Source organism: Mchenga conophoros, linkage group LG6 (assembly GCF_057382185.1).
Source record: "Mchenga conophoros isolate Kocher_MC1m ecotype Shallow Benthic linkage group LG6, M_conophoros_male_GT1.1, whole genome shotgun sequence".
NCBI classification, from domain to species: domain Eukaryota; kingdom Metazoa; phylum Chordata; class Actinopteri; order Cichliformes; family Cichlidae; genus Mchenga; species Mchenga conophoros.
The window spans coordinates 18441318-18461185 of NC_140531.1; positions in this window are offsets into that span (position 1 = coordinate 18441318).

Genomic DNA, 19868 nt, shown 5'->3' on the forward strand with positions numbered 1-19868 from the left:
TTACACAGTAAGTTAAATATTGATTTAAGTCAAATTGTTGCTTCAGGAAAAAGAAAAGAAAAGTTTCTGGATTTGTAATATAAATTCATATCGAGGGTTAGCAAATTCAGCACAAGGTCAGACGAGGTTGTGCAATGCTCAGATAAACTGCAAAAAATCAAGGAGCTACAGCTAAGACTCTACAGGCCTCAGTTGGTATGTTAAATATTAAAGTTCATGACAATACAGAAAAAGATTAAACAAGTATGGTTTGTTTGGAAGGACTGGCAGAAGAAAGCATCTTCTCTCTAAAAAGAATATGACAAAGCTTAAGTGTGAGTCTGGCCAAACTACAAGACTTCTTGAACTATGTATTTTGGACAAGACAAGACTGAAGTGAAGATATCTGAACATAATGCACAGCAGTACGTTCGATGAAAATCAAACACAGCATATCAACACAAACACCTCATACGGGCTGTCATACGGGTGGTAGAGGGGTGGTAATTTTTGCTTGATTAACAGCCATGGGACCTGTTATTGAGTCATGAGTGAACTGTGAATGGCTTTGTATACTAAAGGATTTTATAGTCAAACGTGAGGCCATCTGCCCAACAGCTAAAGCTTGGTGCAAACTGGGTCATGCAACAGGGCAATAAGTACAACAGAGAGTTGACCACAGAATGGCTGAAAAAGAAAAGAATCAATATTTTGCGGTGGCCCAAGTCCAGACTTCAACTTGTTTGAAATGCTCTGGTGGGACCTTAGGAGAGCTGGGCATTACCAAATGCATGGAAACCTCAGTGAACTGAAGCAAAGTGGTAAAGAAGAATGGGCCAAAATTCCTCCAAAATCATATGAGAGATGATAAAGTTATGGACAAAAGGATTAATTCAAGTTATTGTTGCCAAAGATGGTTCTACAAGCTACTGATTAACGGGTTGTCCTCAGTTTTTCACAGGACAAAAGCTTGCTTTTACACATAATTTTATGTATAGAAAAAAATGCTCTCATAGTCTGAGTCAGCCATCTAAATATACAAAGAGTGAATCTACAAGAGTGATGTGATTTGTCTTGACTGCTGCAGTGCTTGTCGCATCAAGCCTAGTCCCTCCAAAGCCCTAATAGAAAATGAGATATGACAAAGCAGTATCTAGATATTCAGAAAATTCACTATTGACTGTCTTAACATCTGTCACAGTTATACATGTTATCAAATGCCAGATGACAGATAAGCCTGGGCTTCGGATTTGATTATGATCAGATATACTGCATGTATGAAGTGCAATCTTCAGCTTTTTTTTTTGAAAAAAATCCATTCATTATAGTCATTTTATTTCAGTAAACCAACCAAACCTGTAAGCAAACGTGATGAAGCAATGCCTTTAATAGAGGTGACAGCCAGCAGCATGTCAGCATATTATAATGGCACCTTGAAGAACAACCATGCTTTATGAACAAAAAACAGATGCAGGCAAAAGCGCTCCAAACCCATAAACAGTGCAATTATCAAAGCACTTTCTCGAGCAAAAACACAAACACTAAGAGGTGTCTGTCAATATAGAGACACTGCTCATATTAAATCAGACACACAGAGGGACACAGATGTGACAGTGGAAATGGATTGAAAGCGAAGTGATATTAAGGACAGAAAAACAGAAAAATCTGGTCAAATGAGTTCCCGATTGCCATGGGAGAGTAATGGTATGAAACAGCTCTTCTCTTTGACTTTTGAAAGGAGCAGACACGCATGGGTGTCTCAAGAGACCAATAAATGGTGCAGTAAATAGAAACCGCAAGCAGATCAAAGAAACGGTATTCACATCAACCTAAAAAATCCAAAACAAACTCCCAAACACCTGAGCACATATGGGAGGGAAAAAAAGACAGAGAAAAAGACACATTTCCCTCAGGAGAGGGAATATGAAAGCGATACACCCCGTTTTAAAAGAGGTACAACCCATTTGAAAATGGCTGGGCATGCATCCACTGGCATATTAAGTAAAACTAGATAATGCAAAAACTACTAAAAGTACTTTGCTAAACCATCACAAACAAATGCAATGTTTGTCAGCTTGTTCAGAAAATAGAATAAAGCTAAAACCATCACCTCACTGCAGTGACTCGATTTTACAGACCAGCCACTAACTAAAGAGGCACCTGAGAGTCACAGTGCAGGGCACAATAAGCCAGGTTAACAGTGCAGCCGGCAGGAGTCTGTGCACGGAGCAGCAGAGAAGGAGGGAAAAACGACAAGAGAGACAGCAGATTGTTGCTAAATTAGGTCCTCAACAGTTCTCCAATCTCCAGTGGCTAAATGCACCTGTATATGTGACTTTGTGTGACTTGTGAGAAGTTAGTGTCGTCTGATGTGTGAGAGAAGTAGCAACGGCTGCCAAAGCCAGAGAAGAGTGAATCCTTTAGTCGCTTAACTTTAGTCAGCCCTGAAGTGAGCAGATAAGCTCAGAGTGCAGAATATGGTAGTAGTTACTGACAAGTATGAGAGCTCTCCTCTACCACTGCTCATATTTTCAGTAATATTCCAAAGAAAACCTCTAATATTTTCAAATTATTTTCTAAAGTGGAAGTCTTCTGACCGTGTAAGTACATCAGATCACAACGTTCAGCCCAACAGCTGCAGGTTGAGTGGTATTCAGGTGGTACTCAACTACACACACCAGTGTATGCACACCCTGCTACACAATTCCCAACATTAACAAGATTCCCAACAGGGGATTAGGAGGTAGAGTAGGTCAACTACTAATCAGATGGTTGATAGCTCAATCCCCAGGGCCCAGTCCACATCGTGACATGTTCTTGGGCAAGATGTATCTGTGTGTGTCTCAAAGGCACAGAATAAAAGTGCTGCTAAATATGTGTGTGCAAATGGGTGATTGTTTTCTGTAGTGCTTTGAGTCCTCAATGTAGAAAAGCAGTAGCCTAAGTACCAGTCCATTTTCCATTTTGCCCAAATTAGGTAAGTGATCGCTTTTTGATATGGTCGGCAACACAGCATGTTGTGTTATATCCACCACTGAATTGATAAAACGTGTCTTTAAATATCGACCGAGTAGATGATAAAGCTTTTTGATATAACAACATGACTTAACCCTGTTTCACATCATGGCTCTAGCATGCTGTTCAGCTGTAGCAATAAATGGAAACTGTCCCTCTTTTATCAGCGTTTATTTGAACAGCTTGTGACGGTTTAAATAAAATGTTTACTACTTGGAGAATATTCGAACTGACTCTGGATAAGTTCATACTCTTCTAATGGAATAATAAACACAAGTCCTATTACTAGACGCCTGGTTTGTCTCTGCAATAATGCGTTGTTGCGCAGAAACACTTTGCAATGAGAATGAAAGGCAGAATTTATAATTGCTTTTCTTTCAATAAACACAAGGCGTTTTTCTTTTTTTTTTCATTTAGAGAAAGCACAAGATGTTGCTTAAATTATTAACTCAGGAGCTGAAGCTTCAGCAAAGCAAAAGCTTGATGTCAGCGTGCTGGAATTTTCTTAGATGTGTCACGTCAGGCAAATTTCCTAACGCATGATTATTTCCTGGTGCATGGCTGTACATCACTGTACCTTTTTAGCACATTCATCATTACTATGAAAAAGTAATCATTGCTGACCACATGCATCCTGTTTTGCCACATTTGTTGTGATGATTATTCATTAAAATCAAAACTTCAAAGATTCCCTAAAAGCTGCAGAAGACTGTAGTGATATTTCCGCCTCGATTCTTCCAATGTACTGATACACACTGAGTGGGATGTATTAGGGAGAAGTTGAACATTTTGTCTTCAGAGGTGATGTGTTAGCAGCAGAAAAGAGCAAGAATTTGAGTTAATTTGACAAACTGTGACAAAATTGTGACGACTGGTCAGAGCATCTCCTAAACAGCAGATCTTGTGAGGTGTTCCCAGTCTGCAGTGGTCAGTATCTATCAAAAGTGGTCCAAGGAAAGAACAGCGGTGAACCAGTGAAGGTGGGCATGGGCGCCCACGGCTGGCCCGTGTGGTCTGATCCAATGGACAAACTACTGTAGCTCAAGTTGTAAAAGTTGATGCTGGTTCTGATAGAAACATGTCAGAATACACAGTGGCGGTCATGGTAAACCAGATTTAAAGGAAATCTTTTGCATTCGGCCCAGAGACTCGTCTTCAGGCCCACAGACTGGTTAAACGGGCTAAAGATGTTATTTTGAGGATAAATCTCTGCAGATTAACATACACAGTCCTCAGTTGTTGTTTTTTTTTTTTTTTAAAAAAAGAAAGATCCTGAATGTTTTGTCCAAATATTCAGAGCACCACAAGTATATGATGTACTGCTCATATGTTTTTCCATCCATTTAGCTGTGTTAGAGTATGTAAGGACAATGATGGTGCGTTGCTGAGACCAGGAAGCTCTCTGTAATTAGTAAAACACAGATAAAAATGCTGAATCTTAAAGGAATGGACTTTAAATTCGACATCCTTTGGGGCTTGTTAGTTCCACACTTCTGACCAGTTTGGGTAGAGCCAGTACTCTGTATCCATCTGTAGTGTTTTCAAGGAGGCAAATGAAATGAATGCAATTATAGCCGATTTTAAGCTATTTATAATGGCTCATAGCTTGTTCCCAGTGGCTGCATCATTCATTATTTTTGAACACTCCAAAAGTCCTTAAAATATAGAGCAGCAGCTCACAGATATATATATATATATTTATATGTGTAGAGCAGCACATGGTTGATAGAAAGATGTTTGAACTATGAGTGCAGGATGTGTCTGATACAGGAGACAGCTCATAACACGCTGACATGTTGCTGTCTTATCACAACATGCCGTAAAAACAGCAGCCAGGCAGGAGGGGTCTACCACTGGCTACTTTTAAAACGTCAGCCACACCATAGCAGGGCTGTGCACACAACAGACAACATTCGGGGCTCTTGGAAGACTTTATTTGACTTTGTTTAATTGTTTTTGATTGCTGTACTTTTGTTTGTTTTTGTTTTTACAAGAAATTAACATGTAAAATGTTAATGTGTAAAGCAGTAAAGTCAGGCTCAGTGGGTTCAATGAATATCTGGTCCTCAATAAGAATGGAGAATTTAAAAATCTGTATTTCTATTGTGAAAAACATTTTACATAATCTTAGCATCGTCCTCTATCACACCGACCCTCTGCATGTCCTCGAGTCTTCCTTTTTCCCCTCCTGCCTCGCAGCTCCCTCTACAACAACCTTTGTTGAACATATCCACTAACCCTCCCCTGCATTATCCAGACCGTCTCAACCTTACTTCTCTGTCTTTGCCTCCAAACAGCTCAACCTCAGCCCAGCAAAGTTTCATTCCAATAATACATGTGACTGATTTTCATTGACAAACCTGCTCTTCAGTGAGGTTCTTTGTTTTGTTTTAGTGTCCTTGTCCTGATCTCTCGAGTCTACTGTACTGCACGGCCTAAACTTTCTAAATTTTGTTGTTTTGTATTCTGTGTGTGTGACTTTGCCTGCAATTACAGAATAGAGTTTCCAACCAGGGGGAAAGGTGAGTAGAAGTGCAGTCATCTGCCACTGAAGTGACCTTTCAAGTTGATGTGCGGATTCACATTTAGAAGCTGCGCTCTCGTCTTTCGGATGCCTGCGTCATTGATCTGGCTTGAAGAAGACAGCTCAGCAGGCTATTTTTAGCATCTTACACCACGAAAAAATAGCGGACACAATATCTGCCACATTCGTTACTGAGAATATGTGCATTTGTCCTCCCATTAAAAATAAGCATCGACATTCACGTAGAATAACAGGGAAAGGTCTTTTTAATGCAAAAATATCCACGTGAGTTTAATATATTAATGTATATATTTTACATATTTATCCTCTAAACACACACACACACACACACACACACACACACACACACACCTCTGGATAGCTTTTCAACATCCAGTGAGCTGTAAAGCAGGTGACATTGTTTGAGTTTATTTGCTGCTTTGGTAACTAAACTTACTGAAATGCTGCTTGAGTAACATAACAGAAGTCCAACATGATTCATAAAAATGCATCTTATAAACATCAGAAATGGTTTAACTCATTAGCAAGCAAACTTAAGGAGGCTGCTTACCCAAATAAAAGATGCAAACGAGAATAGAAGACTGGATGGTTCCTGTGTATGAGCTGACTCAGCAGGGATGATATTAAATCAGAAAAGTTGACTTTCGAGAGAATAAATATTTGGAAAGCAAGACAGAATTCCTTAGAGGCTGACTGCATTTTGTTTATTTATTGCATTATACAGTATTATATTTATTTGTTTCTGCCTTTACATAAAGAGAGACATTTCCCCAATAATCTGAAAATGAAGTGACTGACACTGCTTCCATTTTCAATCTTCAATTTGCTCCTGCATTCAGTTGTCCAATTCTATTTAGTCACCATCAAAAAATTTTATTTCAAAATTACTTACTTTGTCATTTGTGACCTTCGAATGTCTCACAGAATAAAATATATATAAATAAAGCGATAACATTTTATATCACAAAAAGCCAAACGTCAACTGTGGACATGTGTGTATCCGAGATGCTTCAGTAATGTGGGAAAAAATAGCCTGTCCTGTCTCCTTTGATCTCTGTGACCTTTGTGTTCTTTCTACTTTCATAAAAGTCATTGTTCGAATGCACAGATGCACTCTTCCCACAGATCCGTTAACTAAATAAACAAATAACTGAACAATATATTCAGCTGTGAGCCAGTTGAGTCTCTTGTCCTGCGGTGTTAGTGTTGGACAGTCATAGACTGCGACTGATCAATGGCTGATCAATCATCGGACGTTATGGCACTTTTTTTTGCAATGAAGTGAGTTTGGTGAATTGGCACACGCACCAATAACAGCTCTTGGTTAGAGTGGCTCTCCTGCTCATAGCTCGTCTTCTGGAGGCCAGAACAGGGACTATCACCACCAACAGCTGCAGTCCAGGATGATGGAGATTAATGTCACTGGTGAACCAGCTTAATGACATCAGGGATCGCCACAACTACAACTGGAAAGTATGGAAAAATGTAAAGGCATCATCTGGTTAGCTATGAGTGAACTTTCACAGCAGATTTTATTATATCACCTATTACTGTATGTTTTAGAAATATACTGCTAACAAGATATGCTGTAAGATCAGATACTTTATTGTTCCCAAGGAAACTAGACTAGAAACAGTCAAGCAAGGACATGGATCCTATAAAAATAAAAAGTACAAAAAAAAAGGGCAGACATCAACAGGTTCACACTGAGCACATGTGACGGATGCAAACTAGTCACTGTGGTGAACATTATGCTTTCTGCACCATCATCAGTGAAGAGAGTGCCAGTGGCAGACTTGCCAGTTCTGGCTTCGTGGTGCTGGCTTGGGAACACGGGTCCCACTAAAGGATGCTGAACCCTCACGCCACCCTCACGGAGTCTTAATGTGATAATTTTGAAAGCTTTGTAGGACTCTGGCAGCGCCCATCCTGTTCGTCCTCACACAAAGGAACAAATACTGTTCATGCATGCTCTCTATTCCTGTAATTGCCGTGGTCTGGTATGTGCTGCGACACATATAGTAGCAAACCTTGTAATGCTGCTTACGGATGCGCCATCCTGGAGTAGTTGGACCCTGAATGGCCTGCGGGTACCTTCTCATGGCGCTCACAGTGACAAGAACACTAAAAAACTGCAAAACAAGACAAAAAATAAGTCTGGAGGAAAAAGGAGATATGGTCTGTGGCCACCACCCGTAAACCCTCGCACCAAAGCAGGTGAAGCTGATTCACAATGCTTTATCCTTCCTAACCGAACAGAATGATATCCGCGAAGTTCACTTTACTGTGTGTTAGACTGCGATGACCAAGTGCTCCCCTAATTTTCTTTGAGCAGCGTATATTTACTATACTTAATACAAACAGTCTGCCTGATTAAAGTGTGATGTTCTTAAGTGTTTGGACTGTGATTGTTTTCATTCCTCATTCCTGTTATCTTCTGTTAATGCTTCGTGGCTCCATATCTGCGTGTACCCTAAAGTTAGGAACTGTATAAACCTCTGCAGAGAATCACTGCCGCTATGAGGACTTGTCGTTCGGCACCTTTTTTTTTTTTTTTTTTTTTTGCCTGTCCCGTTTGGCTCTTTTGCCATCAGAATTGTTGTCTAAAGGCAAAGAAAGATGCCCAGCGGATTTACTTTACCAAACTGACCATCCCAGCCTTGCCGTAATGGTCCATTTGATTCACCTTTTATTGTTTATTTTATTTTCATTTACTGAATACGGGACAGACTTGACTGGGGGAAAGAAGGGGAGAAAGAAAGAGGGAAAGAGAAACAGCTGAGAAGAGGGACGGGGGAGAAGGGCAAAAGACAAAAACCAACAGAACGGGCAGAGAAAAAAAAATGCATATATCAATCACCTGGGTCACCTGCTGAGAAAGAAAAAAGAAAGCAAGCAGAAGAGAACAAGAGTAATAGAATAAACAACATCACAATGATATATGGGAATATGACAGTAAATACTAAATGTTAAACATTATTGTGCAGCACATAAGATCAACAGAACACAGTGTGCTTTGAGGTAGGAGCCAAAAAGGGTGTAGTTTGTGGGTCGTTCGGCACCTTGACGTCAAAAAGTAATTTATCCCATGTCTGTGCTGTGCTGAAACCACGCATGTAAAGTTAGTGAGCTGTCATACTGTCCCATTAAATATCTGGCACTTCACCTGTAACTTATGATTTGTAGAGATTTCACAGACATGCACATAAGACACAAACACATTTCTGTCTCATACACTTTCATTTAATTGCTTTTCTTATGTTTTCTTTTTAGCTGCAGAGCTCTGAATACTAGAAGTCCAGTCTAATGTTTGTAGTACTGTGGATTTTATTGTAAGGTAATATATAAAAATACAAAACAAATGTGACCAGATAAATGTTTCAAACTGAGCATTTAAATATTTCATTTTGCTTCACCGTGTAAGGTTTTAAGAGGGTGGGCTGCCAAAGATTGAAGTGAACTGATGTTTTTTTTTACTCTTTATTTAGCAAGCTAAAGTTCAGTCCAGAGCAAAAGCCCATATTACTTGCTGTCTGTGCTCACAGCCATATACTTTGCTCTCTTGTTTCTGTGATAGTCTCAGAAACTCGCTCATTTTGATGTGGGCTCTTGAAATGTGAAAGAGAAATGCAAGCCATCAGCTGTACATTACAGTTGCCGCCCACGCAGCATCAGTTTGGGGCTGACAAAAAGGCTCGCTGGGTTAAAAAAAAATTGAAGGAGATAATTTTAGCATCAGTGTCTTCAGCCCTAGATGCAGTATCTGTAAAAGATCATGTGGGAATGAAAAAGAGAGGACAGTATGCATGAATGACTGAAACGCTATGCTTGTTTATTGGAGGGTTATAGCTACAGTACTGTGCAAAAGTCTTTAGCCGCCCCTCAATTTTATATATTTTATGTTGGCTGCTTTTTCCCTCATTTTCATGCCAGTCCTTGTACCTATCGGTCATGGACTGGCCTCCCCAGGCCTCTATGTTACTGAAGCAATGTGGGATCATCTTTACAGAAAACAGAACAATTTTTTTTTTCACATAACCAAAGACAACCAGGAATCAGTAGCTGATGATAGAATCTGTCTTTGTAACATCTAGGTGAAAGCTCAGTGGAAAGGTGTTTACTGGAACTTTATTTGAACTGGAATTGAGTCCTATTCACTTTATATTGGTTGATCTTTTCAATGTGCAGTACATTCAGACATAGGAAACCTCAGTAAAAGTTGCTCATGCAAAGGTGCCCTAAAACAGCTGGATTTTGGGATGTGGAGGCAGATTAGGAACTCTCGTGGACACTGAAAATGGTGCACTAAAATTATTATTATATTTCCAAAAATATGCTGATTGCCTTGTCATTCATAGTAAAGGAGGCCCAACCAAGTACCAAATGTATAAATGAACATGGTTTTCAAATGTGCTGTAATATATATATATATATATATATATATATATACACATGACATATTCTAATAATTTCAGATCTTACATGTTGAATTTTCATGCGCTATGAGCCATAATCATCATAAAATAAAATTAAATGAGCCCTGAAATATTTCACTTCACATCCAATGAATATAAAACATGTGAAAGCCTTTCTTTTTAAATTAAATCATAAAAAGAAATACACCTTTTGAGATGCACTAGTACAGTTGCTATACAGGGAGTGCAGAATTATTAGGCAAATGAGTATCCACATCATCCTCTTCATGCATGTTGTCTTACTCCAAGCTGTATAGGCTCGAAAGCCTACTACCAATTAAGCATATTAGGTGATGTGCATCTCTGTAATGAGAAGGGGTGTGGTCTAATGACATCAACACCCTATATCAGGTGTGCATAATTATGAGGCAACGTCCTTTCCTTTGGCAAAATGGGTCAAAAGAAGGACTTGACAGGCTCAGAAAAGTCAAAAATAGTGAGATATCTTGCAGAGGGATGCAGCAGTCTCAAAATTGCAAAGCTTCTGAAGCGTGATCATCGAACAACCTCTAAGGTTTTCTGGACTGATGAAATGAGAGTGAGTCTTGATGGGCCAGATGGATGGGCCCGTGGCTGGATTGGTAAAGGGCAGAGAGCTCCAGTCCGACTCAGACGCCAGCAAGGTGGAGGTGGAGTACTGGTTTGGGCTGGTATCATCAAAGATGAGCTTGTGGGGCCTTTTCGGGTTGAGGATGGAGTCAAGCTCAACTCCCAGTCCTACTGCCAGTTCCTGGAAGACACCTTCTTCAAGCAGTGGTACAGGAAGAAGTCTGCATCCTTCAAGAAAAACATGATTTTCATGCAGGACAATGCTCCATCACACGCGTCCAAGTACTCCACAGCGTGGCTGGCAAGAAAGGGTATAAAAGAAGAAAAACTAATGACATGGCCACCTTGTTCACCTGATCTGAACCCCATTGAGAACCTGTGGTCCATCATCAAATGTGAGATTTACAAGGAGGGAAAACAGTACACCTCTCTGAACAGTGTCTGGGAGGCTGTGGTTGCTGCTGCACGCAATGTTGATGGTGAACAGATCAAAACACTGACAGAATCCATGGATGGCAGGCTTTTGAGTGTCCTTGCAAAGAAAGGTGGCTATATTGGTCGCTGATTTGTTTTTGTTTTGTTTTTGAATGTCAGAAATGTATATTTGTGAATGTGGAGATGTTATATTGGTTTCACTGGTGAAAATAAATAATTGAAATGGGTATATATTTGTTTTTTGTTAAGTTGCCTAATAATTATGCACAGTAATAGTCACCTGCACACACAGATATCCCCCTAAAATAGCTAAAACTAAAAACAAACTACAAACTACTTCCACAAACATTCAGCTTTGACATTAATGAGTTTTTTGGGTTCATTGAGAATATGGTTGTTGTTCAATAATAACATTATTCCTCAAAAATACAACTTGCCTAATAATTCTGCACTCCCTGTATGTAAATGCAAATCCTCAAAGGTCAAGTTAGGCTCTCAGTAGTTCTTATTGTTTTTCTTTGTACTAACTTTGTTTTTCTTCAGCTTCCTTTTCGGCTCTTATTTCAGGAGCAAATATGAAGGTTAGACTGCAGCATGTGTCACCCGATGCCATGTCCTCAGCTCTCAGGCTGTCTCGCTTTCCCTCTCTTTCTTTTCATGTCACTCTCCGCGACTCGCTCTTTCTTTTTCTGATCTCTGGGGCATAAAACGCCTACATAGACTTGCCCACCTGTCATCACAAACAGGCATCTGAAACATGTTATTCCAGCAGCTCCCATATTTCACTTTCAAAGCCAGGATTAATTAATTTTTTCCCCTGGTACTGCTGCGAGCCACCTCTCTGCTCCCATCACTGCTCCACCAGACCCTTCACCAGGCCTTTTGTTGTTCAGCTGCTGACTCTCTGTTTCCCTCTGCAACCTCGGGCACATACGTAGGAGACCTGTTTCCAGGGGAATGTGACAGAATTTGTTGCAGTTGCCTCAGTCCATCCCAGACTCTGTCCTCACCTCGATGCATGGCGCCCAATGGGCTTTTACCCTCTTTTTCAACTCACTAGGTGGTCTCCAGCGCTGACATGTCTAAGTCAGTGGAAATCATTCTTCAAGGGCTGAGAGAGCCCTTAGAGATGATTCAGTTTTCTTTCATGAGAAATCCTCCAGTAAGTGTCAAAGACAGTCAGTCAGAGAGTAAAGGAGAGCAAAGGTTCGGAGCACTCAGAGCTTTCACCTTCAAAGAAAAAAAAAGTTGGAGAGTTCTTGGTGCTTCGCTTCATTGAAAGTACACTGACCACCCTCACATGAAAGCAGGGCCCGAGATGACCTGTGTTAAGATTGTTTCCCCAAAATTTCAGCATTAGAAGTAGATCCTCTTCAGCTTCAAAACCATGGGATTTGTTTTGTTACATTTCATTTCATTTATTTGTTTCACACATGGTTCAACAGTATTTCATTTCCTACATATAAATCCTCTTTCCCATTTATATAACACTGCACCCATGAGTGAAAAGGAGCAGGAAGAAGAATAAATTCTTATTAGCACCTGCCTATCTGAATTCCAAATAATCTTACAAGAGGGTGCCAACAACCCAAAAAAGCACTCTAACATTTATCAATATGTAACAATGCAAAACAAAAGAAATCAGTACAATCAACAATAGACAGCACTACTGGATGGCAAAGAAAAAATGTCCCTTCCACATTTAGCCCAAATTACTTTTGTGTTCTTCATATTGATTTATCGTTTTAAGCATGTAACACAATTTAAAACGGTGCGTATTTGTACAACTCTTGAGATTTTCTTGAAGAGAATTCCATGTTCTTATACCTCTAACTGTCGGACACATTTGTCTTTGTGTGGTCCTACTGATGCTTAAAATAAGACTTCCTTCTACTGTCCCCACTTCCTGAACACAATACAAACAAACGTTGTAACTTAAGAGGTAATGTATTCATTCATTCATATTAACCTCCTTATGTTTTGGACATAACAACAGACGAGGGTGTCATGTTCATGAAGTGTCCAGCCTTACACATGGTAATAGTCTCCAAAAGAAGTTTTCTTGGTTCATTTTGTGTCTTGCAATAAAATCTCAGTCTCATTATTCAACTTTCTTATTGTGGGTGTTCTGCAATCCTTCCAAGTTCTGTCATAATTCAACAAGACACTTAGCTTTCTGAGCAGAGGCAGAGATTCTGCTTCTGCATGGCTAATGTCCAGGCCCTGCTCCAGAAAGCAGGCTTAACAATTACTCTAACCCTGAACTTTCAGATGGTGTGAGTTTTCAGAGTTAGTTGAGAAAAAAAAAAACCCCTCTAATTATGCTCACCCCGAGTTAAGTGTGTGCAAGGGTAGGGAAAGAAATCCACTGTCAATGGAGCTCTGATACCAGGATTCACCATAGTAACGGGTAAATAAAGAGCTGAGCCTCTATTTCAACCCAGTGAAGCTGAAATATGAACAGTATGTGTCAGTGCAGACAAAATTCAGCACTATACTACTGTCCATTCAGTCAGCATTTATTGTATTTAACTCTAATTTTCCATAATATCTAAAGCTGGAGTCTTAAAGTCATTTCGTTGCTCTCATCCTCATTTAAATATTCACATCATCTCCAACCTGATGCCAGTTATGACGTCAGCGTGGCTCATCGTTCATTGACCAGGGTTTTGTCTGTCTAAAGCAGGGGTCTCCAACTCCAGGCCTCGAGGGTCGGTGTCCTGCAGGTTTTAGATGTGTCCTAACCCAACACAGCTGATTCAAATGGCTAAACAACCTCCTCAACATGTCCTGAAGTTCTCCAGAGACCTGGTAACGAACTAATCATGTGACTCAGGTGTGTTGACCCACAGTTATATCTAAAACCTGCAGGACACCGGCCCTCGAGGCCTGGAGTTGGAGACCTCTGGTCTAAAGCCTCATCCAGGTTTGTTGGTATCTAAACTGATACAGTAACACTGTGAATAAAATAATTGCAACTAAATTAATATATGTGGATTAATACTTACAGATCAGCAGGGCTCTATAAAAGCACACAACCTTCAACTCCAGATTATTTCCAACAAAACACCAGTATTTCTCACTGTACCTTCTTATCATTTAATGATCTCATCAAAATCAGCCAATCAATTCTGCTAGTAATTTGTATCTAAGTAAAAGTTTAATTTTTAGGATGCGGTTTAAACAGTGTCCTCCAGGAAGGCTGGTCAATTAATTCCATAATTAGTTGCCAGCAGGTCTGGTTCATTGGTGGCAAAAGGAGGATCTGCAGAATGTCAATAATATAACTATATATAATGTATATAACTATATATAATAATATAATGTTATTGTTAGTTCTTTAAGCAAACATGCATTTTTATTTCCATTATCTTAACAAGTCATTCCACGCCATCCATACAGAAATCATTTCTCTCTTCTGTTTTTCACCCGTTAAGCACATTGATCACCTCACTCCTTTCTTCCACTTGTGTCGATGGAGCAATAATTCCCATAACATAATGTTTATAAAACCTACAGCTCAGCTTATACAACACTGCAAAGACCACTGAAGTCTGAAGAAGAACACACTGCAAACACCACACTACACACAAATACATACCACAGTTAACCTAATGTGTGCAGTCTCCTTGCAGTAAAGCAAAGGTCTTTTAGGAAAGTCCATATAGACCCAGGTTTGGGCTGTTTCTAACTTGGTTGACCATCTGTATATGAATTATGCATTATACAGTCTGAAAGCACTGTTTGAGTAAAAACTAATCAGGAGACTGTGGATCAGTTAAACCACCTGCAGCGCTATATTATTTATAACAGTTCAAGCTGTCATTGGTTGAAAAGAGAGGTGTTTGTGTTGTTTGTAGCAGCGACTGTTCATACATTGATCTAATGGGAGTCATTCCTGATTATTGAGCACTTTTTTTTACTTGTATCATTTTCCACAAAATCCCTTCTATCCTTTAAAATCCCCAACACTGCAAGCAAGCAACTCTGTAAGTGAATTTAATACACACAGAGACAAAGGTCACAAGTGCTTTACCAAAGCTACTGTGCAGCATAGAGAAAGGAAAGCAAAGGAAAAACAAAGCAACACAAAAATTACAGCTGAGAAAAACAGATTTTAAAAGCAATGCAGTAAAGCAGGTGAGGGTTTGAACGTCAAGAGAAAAGAAAATCCAATCCCTGACCAATGTTCAGGGATTACCTGCCTTGTTTAAGTATTTGATTGGACAATTCATAAACATTGACACATTTAACATCGCAGCACAGATAGTGTTGTCTTGAAGATGAAGAACAGCTCTTTAGCTAGCTCTTGAATGAGGATGGCGTCTTCAAGTGTTGCTGAAACAGTAAAATTAAATTCAGTTGTTTATTTAAAGCAACATCAATTTCTGAAGCTGTCGGTTAAAGAAAAGAAAAGAATTAAAGCGCTTGGACCCAGCTGTCAAGAATTAAACATTCAGCAGCAATCCACTGATCATACACACAGACATCTCCAGCGCACTACATCAAGGTTTAGGAAATATTAAAGCCAGTGTGTTGATTTTAGATTTGTGTTATTTTTCCTGACCTTTAAGATGCTTTACATTGTTTGATCCTTCCACTGCTTTGAACACTAAGTTTGGTTCATAAATCCCCAAGCTCACTTACACACAAACATATGCCAATAGCCCAGCGAGCATCTTGCTATGGGAGTGCAGCAAAAAACTGTTACCGGCGAGTTTCTCTCAGCACAGATACAGCTTCTCAAGTTCACACATTTCTTTATTTACAACCACACGCATGTAATTCACTGGCACCCGTCGCCCCGCTGTTCTGGCTGGCTCAGGGTGCGCTCTCTCTCTCAGCTCTCACTCCGGCTTCTTGCCAACAGACGTGTCACTGACACTGCGTCTTTCTCTGCGTGTGTGTGTGTGTGTGTGCATGTCTCCTGCATGTGAAATAGCGAGAATCTCATTAACCAGTGCATGACAGGTGTGCCAATTAGTGATAGGCGGATCAATCCAGATATAGATGGTAGTGACACCAACACTGTTAAAGCTATGAAAATGACACTATAGGAAACTGTAGCTCTGTATACTTTGTTTCTATCCTCTGAATTGTGTTAATGTTTTCTTTCTTTAAATAAAAAATATACCTCTTACATTTATACGCCAGGTCTCCAATAAACACAGTTTGAAAATACATGAAAAGCTGAAAGCTGTGCTTTGTTGTGTTATGCTAATTATTGTGAACAATAAAAATCTCAGTGATTCAGTGCTCATTAGAATCTACTCATCATGACACACTGCTCTCCTTTAGATTAGCTACCTTTACCAGTTAAAAGTATCCGAATCGGTATTGGCAGTACTGTATTTGCAGCATCACACGACATTAATGCCAATCACCTCATCCGTCACTGCTCCTTGAACTCCCTCAGCAAAGAGCACGACCCAGTGCAACAGGGATCATACCCCAGCAGATGCTAGTGGTAACATAAAAAAGGACACTGTCACACCGGATTGGAACAGTTAATAACACACTTGCATATTTGATCTTTTTTGATTGGCACTGAATAAGCAAGAAAATCAGCCTCTGGCTGGATGTTAATGTTACTCTGAATCTGCTGGATGAAAAAAAGGGAAGTTTAAAGACACAGCAGCCACACACACACTCCATCAGTCGGTCCTCTCTGGGTTTAAACAGTGTCTGTAAATCAGCTTCATTCGTGTCACATTCACTTGTAATGTTTCACTTTTCACATCTGTGATGTTTCTGGACAAAAGGTGTAGCAGCAGCTTGTGCTGTTCGTTAAACACGACCTCACGCCGTAGCTTGGTTTGCATTTCAACTGATATAAAGGCTCAAAAGTAACACACACGTTAGGATTTCAGTGAAAGGTAATTTTCCCATTATCTCTCTGTTCCTACCTCTTTGGTTCCTTTTATTTTTTATTACCATCGTGCCAACTTTAACACACGACAGACTGCCATATTTGTGCTTAAATTTCTTGTGTGATAAGGGAAACTTTTAGATTAGAATCCTCGTATCCTTGGGATGTTTTCATGCAGTGTGGCTTAATTAGTGCCATCTTTTTGTGCATGTTATCATGATAAATCATGTCCTGATATTGAGTTACATGTGAAGATATTTTCTTTTCTATTAATCGTAGTATAAGAAAATTGTTAAGGAAATAACAGAGGAGTGTAGTTTTAAAGCACCATTGCGTTTCACCAGCGTGCGCCGTAATCTAGTGGATAAAACCTCATATTATGTTATCTGAATTTGGTGTGTGCAGTCTGCCGTCCACATCTAAACGAAGCAGCTGGTGACTTGCAAACAATCACGTAAAAACATGTGGCCAGCAATGTGCCATGAAAAACTAGCCAGCCACTTCATGAAGGCAAAAAAGGATCAGTGAACCTGGAAACTCACCCACTGGGTGAAAACCCATTATTCTTAGTCTGCAGTGCAATATTTCCTTATTACCATGCAGCATTCATATCTTCCACAAGTGCTCTCACAGTAATGGTTTTGCAAATCTTGCCAATATTGTTTTCCATCTGCCATCGATTGAAGTGCAATATGAGACGATACACTGGGCATTTCTTTTGCAATATACACCCATATTTAGCATGCTGTGCATGTTTTATGTAGTGGTGAAAGAAAGTGTGGGCTTATTCCTAGTCTCGTCTACTCTCTGTGTAATTATCAATTACAACTTTATTTCCCAGTGGAACAATAAGTCACTGTGTGCGGTGGAAAACGTTGATCCAGCTGCTGTGCATTAGCGAAACATTGTCTGTGTACCGTTGCTACGGTGAGACAATGACAGGGAGAAATAAGGAGCTTATGTGTTATACTGTATATCAAGTTAAATGTTCACGCTCAGCGAACAATCGACGTATGTGATACAGTGTGAAGCACATAATCCGCCCTCCTCGGGGAATAGCCGTGACTGTAAAGTCTGCATTGTGCGAATTCAAACCTTGTTGAGATCCTTGACTGAACTGATCTTTGAAAATAGTGGTGCTTAATCAGATGACATGATTTGTACTTTTACCCTGGCCGCACTGCACTTCCTGCCTTTTTGTCATCACTGTGAGACTCAAATCTTTTAAAGGAGTGACTGAGATCCCTGTCAGTGGTTTGAATTGGTACCTGAAACACAAATAAAGCTCAAACATCTCATTTCGTTTTCAGTGTAAATGTCCAACTCGCTGTCAGCTGTTTTGCTGTTTTAGAGTGCAGTGAGCATGTACTTGATGTGGAAAAAACAAGCAAAAAACATAACACCAAATTTTTAGGTTCAATGGGTTTCTTTATGTAATTTAGTCTTTTTTGCCAAAAAGTTGCTCTTCATCTGCTGGCACATCATCGTTTTGCATGAGCACAAGTTACATTATTTTCTCTTGTTGCCTCTTTCAGCAGTTTCAAATGATGGTGTGAATTCATTAGTTAGTGCTTATCTCCAGGCTAACATGTTTGTATAAACAAATAGAACCAAACCCTGTAGTGGTAGCGCTTTAGAGTTTGGATTCCTGCTTTAAGTATAGCACCACAGGCACCCAGATTTCTGCTAGCACATAAAGAAACACAGATAAGCCTGTTTATTATTAGAAAACTGCACTGCCCAGTGAAAGCAGCAAAAGCTTTAGCCCCTGACTCACTTTGTTGCTTTCTCTCAGTGGTGACTCATGTAAGCTCACTTAGACCTGCTGGTGTAATTCCCTAGTGACACTTTTAAAAGTGCCTTTTATTTAATTAAAGGTGGATTTCCAGCATAATATTTAAAGTAATGTCTGCTTTTTCTTTACATTGTGAGGAGAAAAAGAAATTAACTTCTATTCCAGCTCTTTCACCGTATACCTTTGTCAGAAAGACAGTAGAGCAAACCTGAGAAAAACAACATGAAAATGAGCCTGACAATCGCAGAAGTGCTCATTAACCCACAGCTATAGATATGAAAAAGTATAAAAACTCACTATTTTTGCTTTAGCACAGCTGATGAGCAGCACTAGAAGGAGTATGTTTTAATAGAGATAGATAGTAGAGAAAGAGAGAACACCTCACCTTGGTGAGCCTACACTGCAATAGGTCTAGGCTGCTAGGGGATTCCCATGATGCAGTGAGTGTTTCTTCTTCAGTCACCTTTCTTACTCACTATATGTTTATACACCTCTCTGCATTTAACCATTACTTTTTATTAATATCTCCCTCAGCATGTCTTTGTCCTGTCTTTATCCATTAACTGGCAACTGGTCACGGCAGATGGGCGCCCCTCGCCTGGTTCTGCTGTTTCTTCCTGTTACAATGGAGTTTCTCCTTCCCACTGTTGCCAAAGTGCTGTATAGGAGGTAATATGATTTTTGGTGTTTTCTCTCTTTTCTTTGTATTATTCTAGGGTCTACCTTACAATATAAAGCATATAAATTGAATTGAATTGAATTGAATTGATGAGACTTACAGCAGCTGGGAGGATCAGGAGTGTTGCCATATATAAACTCCTCTCAGCTAATGTTTACAATTACAGCGGTAGCAAATTAGAGATTGGTGGCCAGTTTGCATATCAAACAGCGCTGAGGAGGTGCTGGTGTGCTGGGAAGTGTTTATTCAGCAAACAGCAGTTTAATTGGGAAAATAATTTTCCAGCTGCTGCAGATATGGGACAGAGCGTGTCTGTGCTATTCTGTATGTGTGCATTTACAGTACTTAGTGTGAGGCTTATGAATAATTAAAACCAGCCAATGGGAAATAATAGCCCTAGCTTTTTTCACTGGCCTCCATCATGATAAGCTCACCAGCAACACACTGTCTTTAATAGACCTGTCAGGATTCACTGAATGTGTCAGCTGCCATTCTGTGCCCGACGTCTAATTGATCCTCAGAGAGAT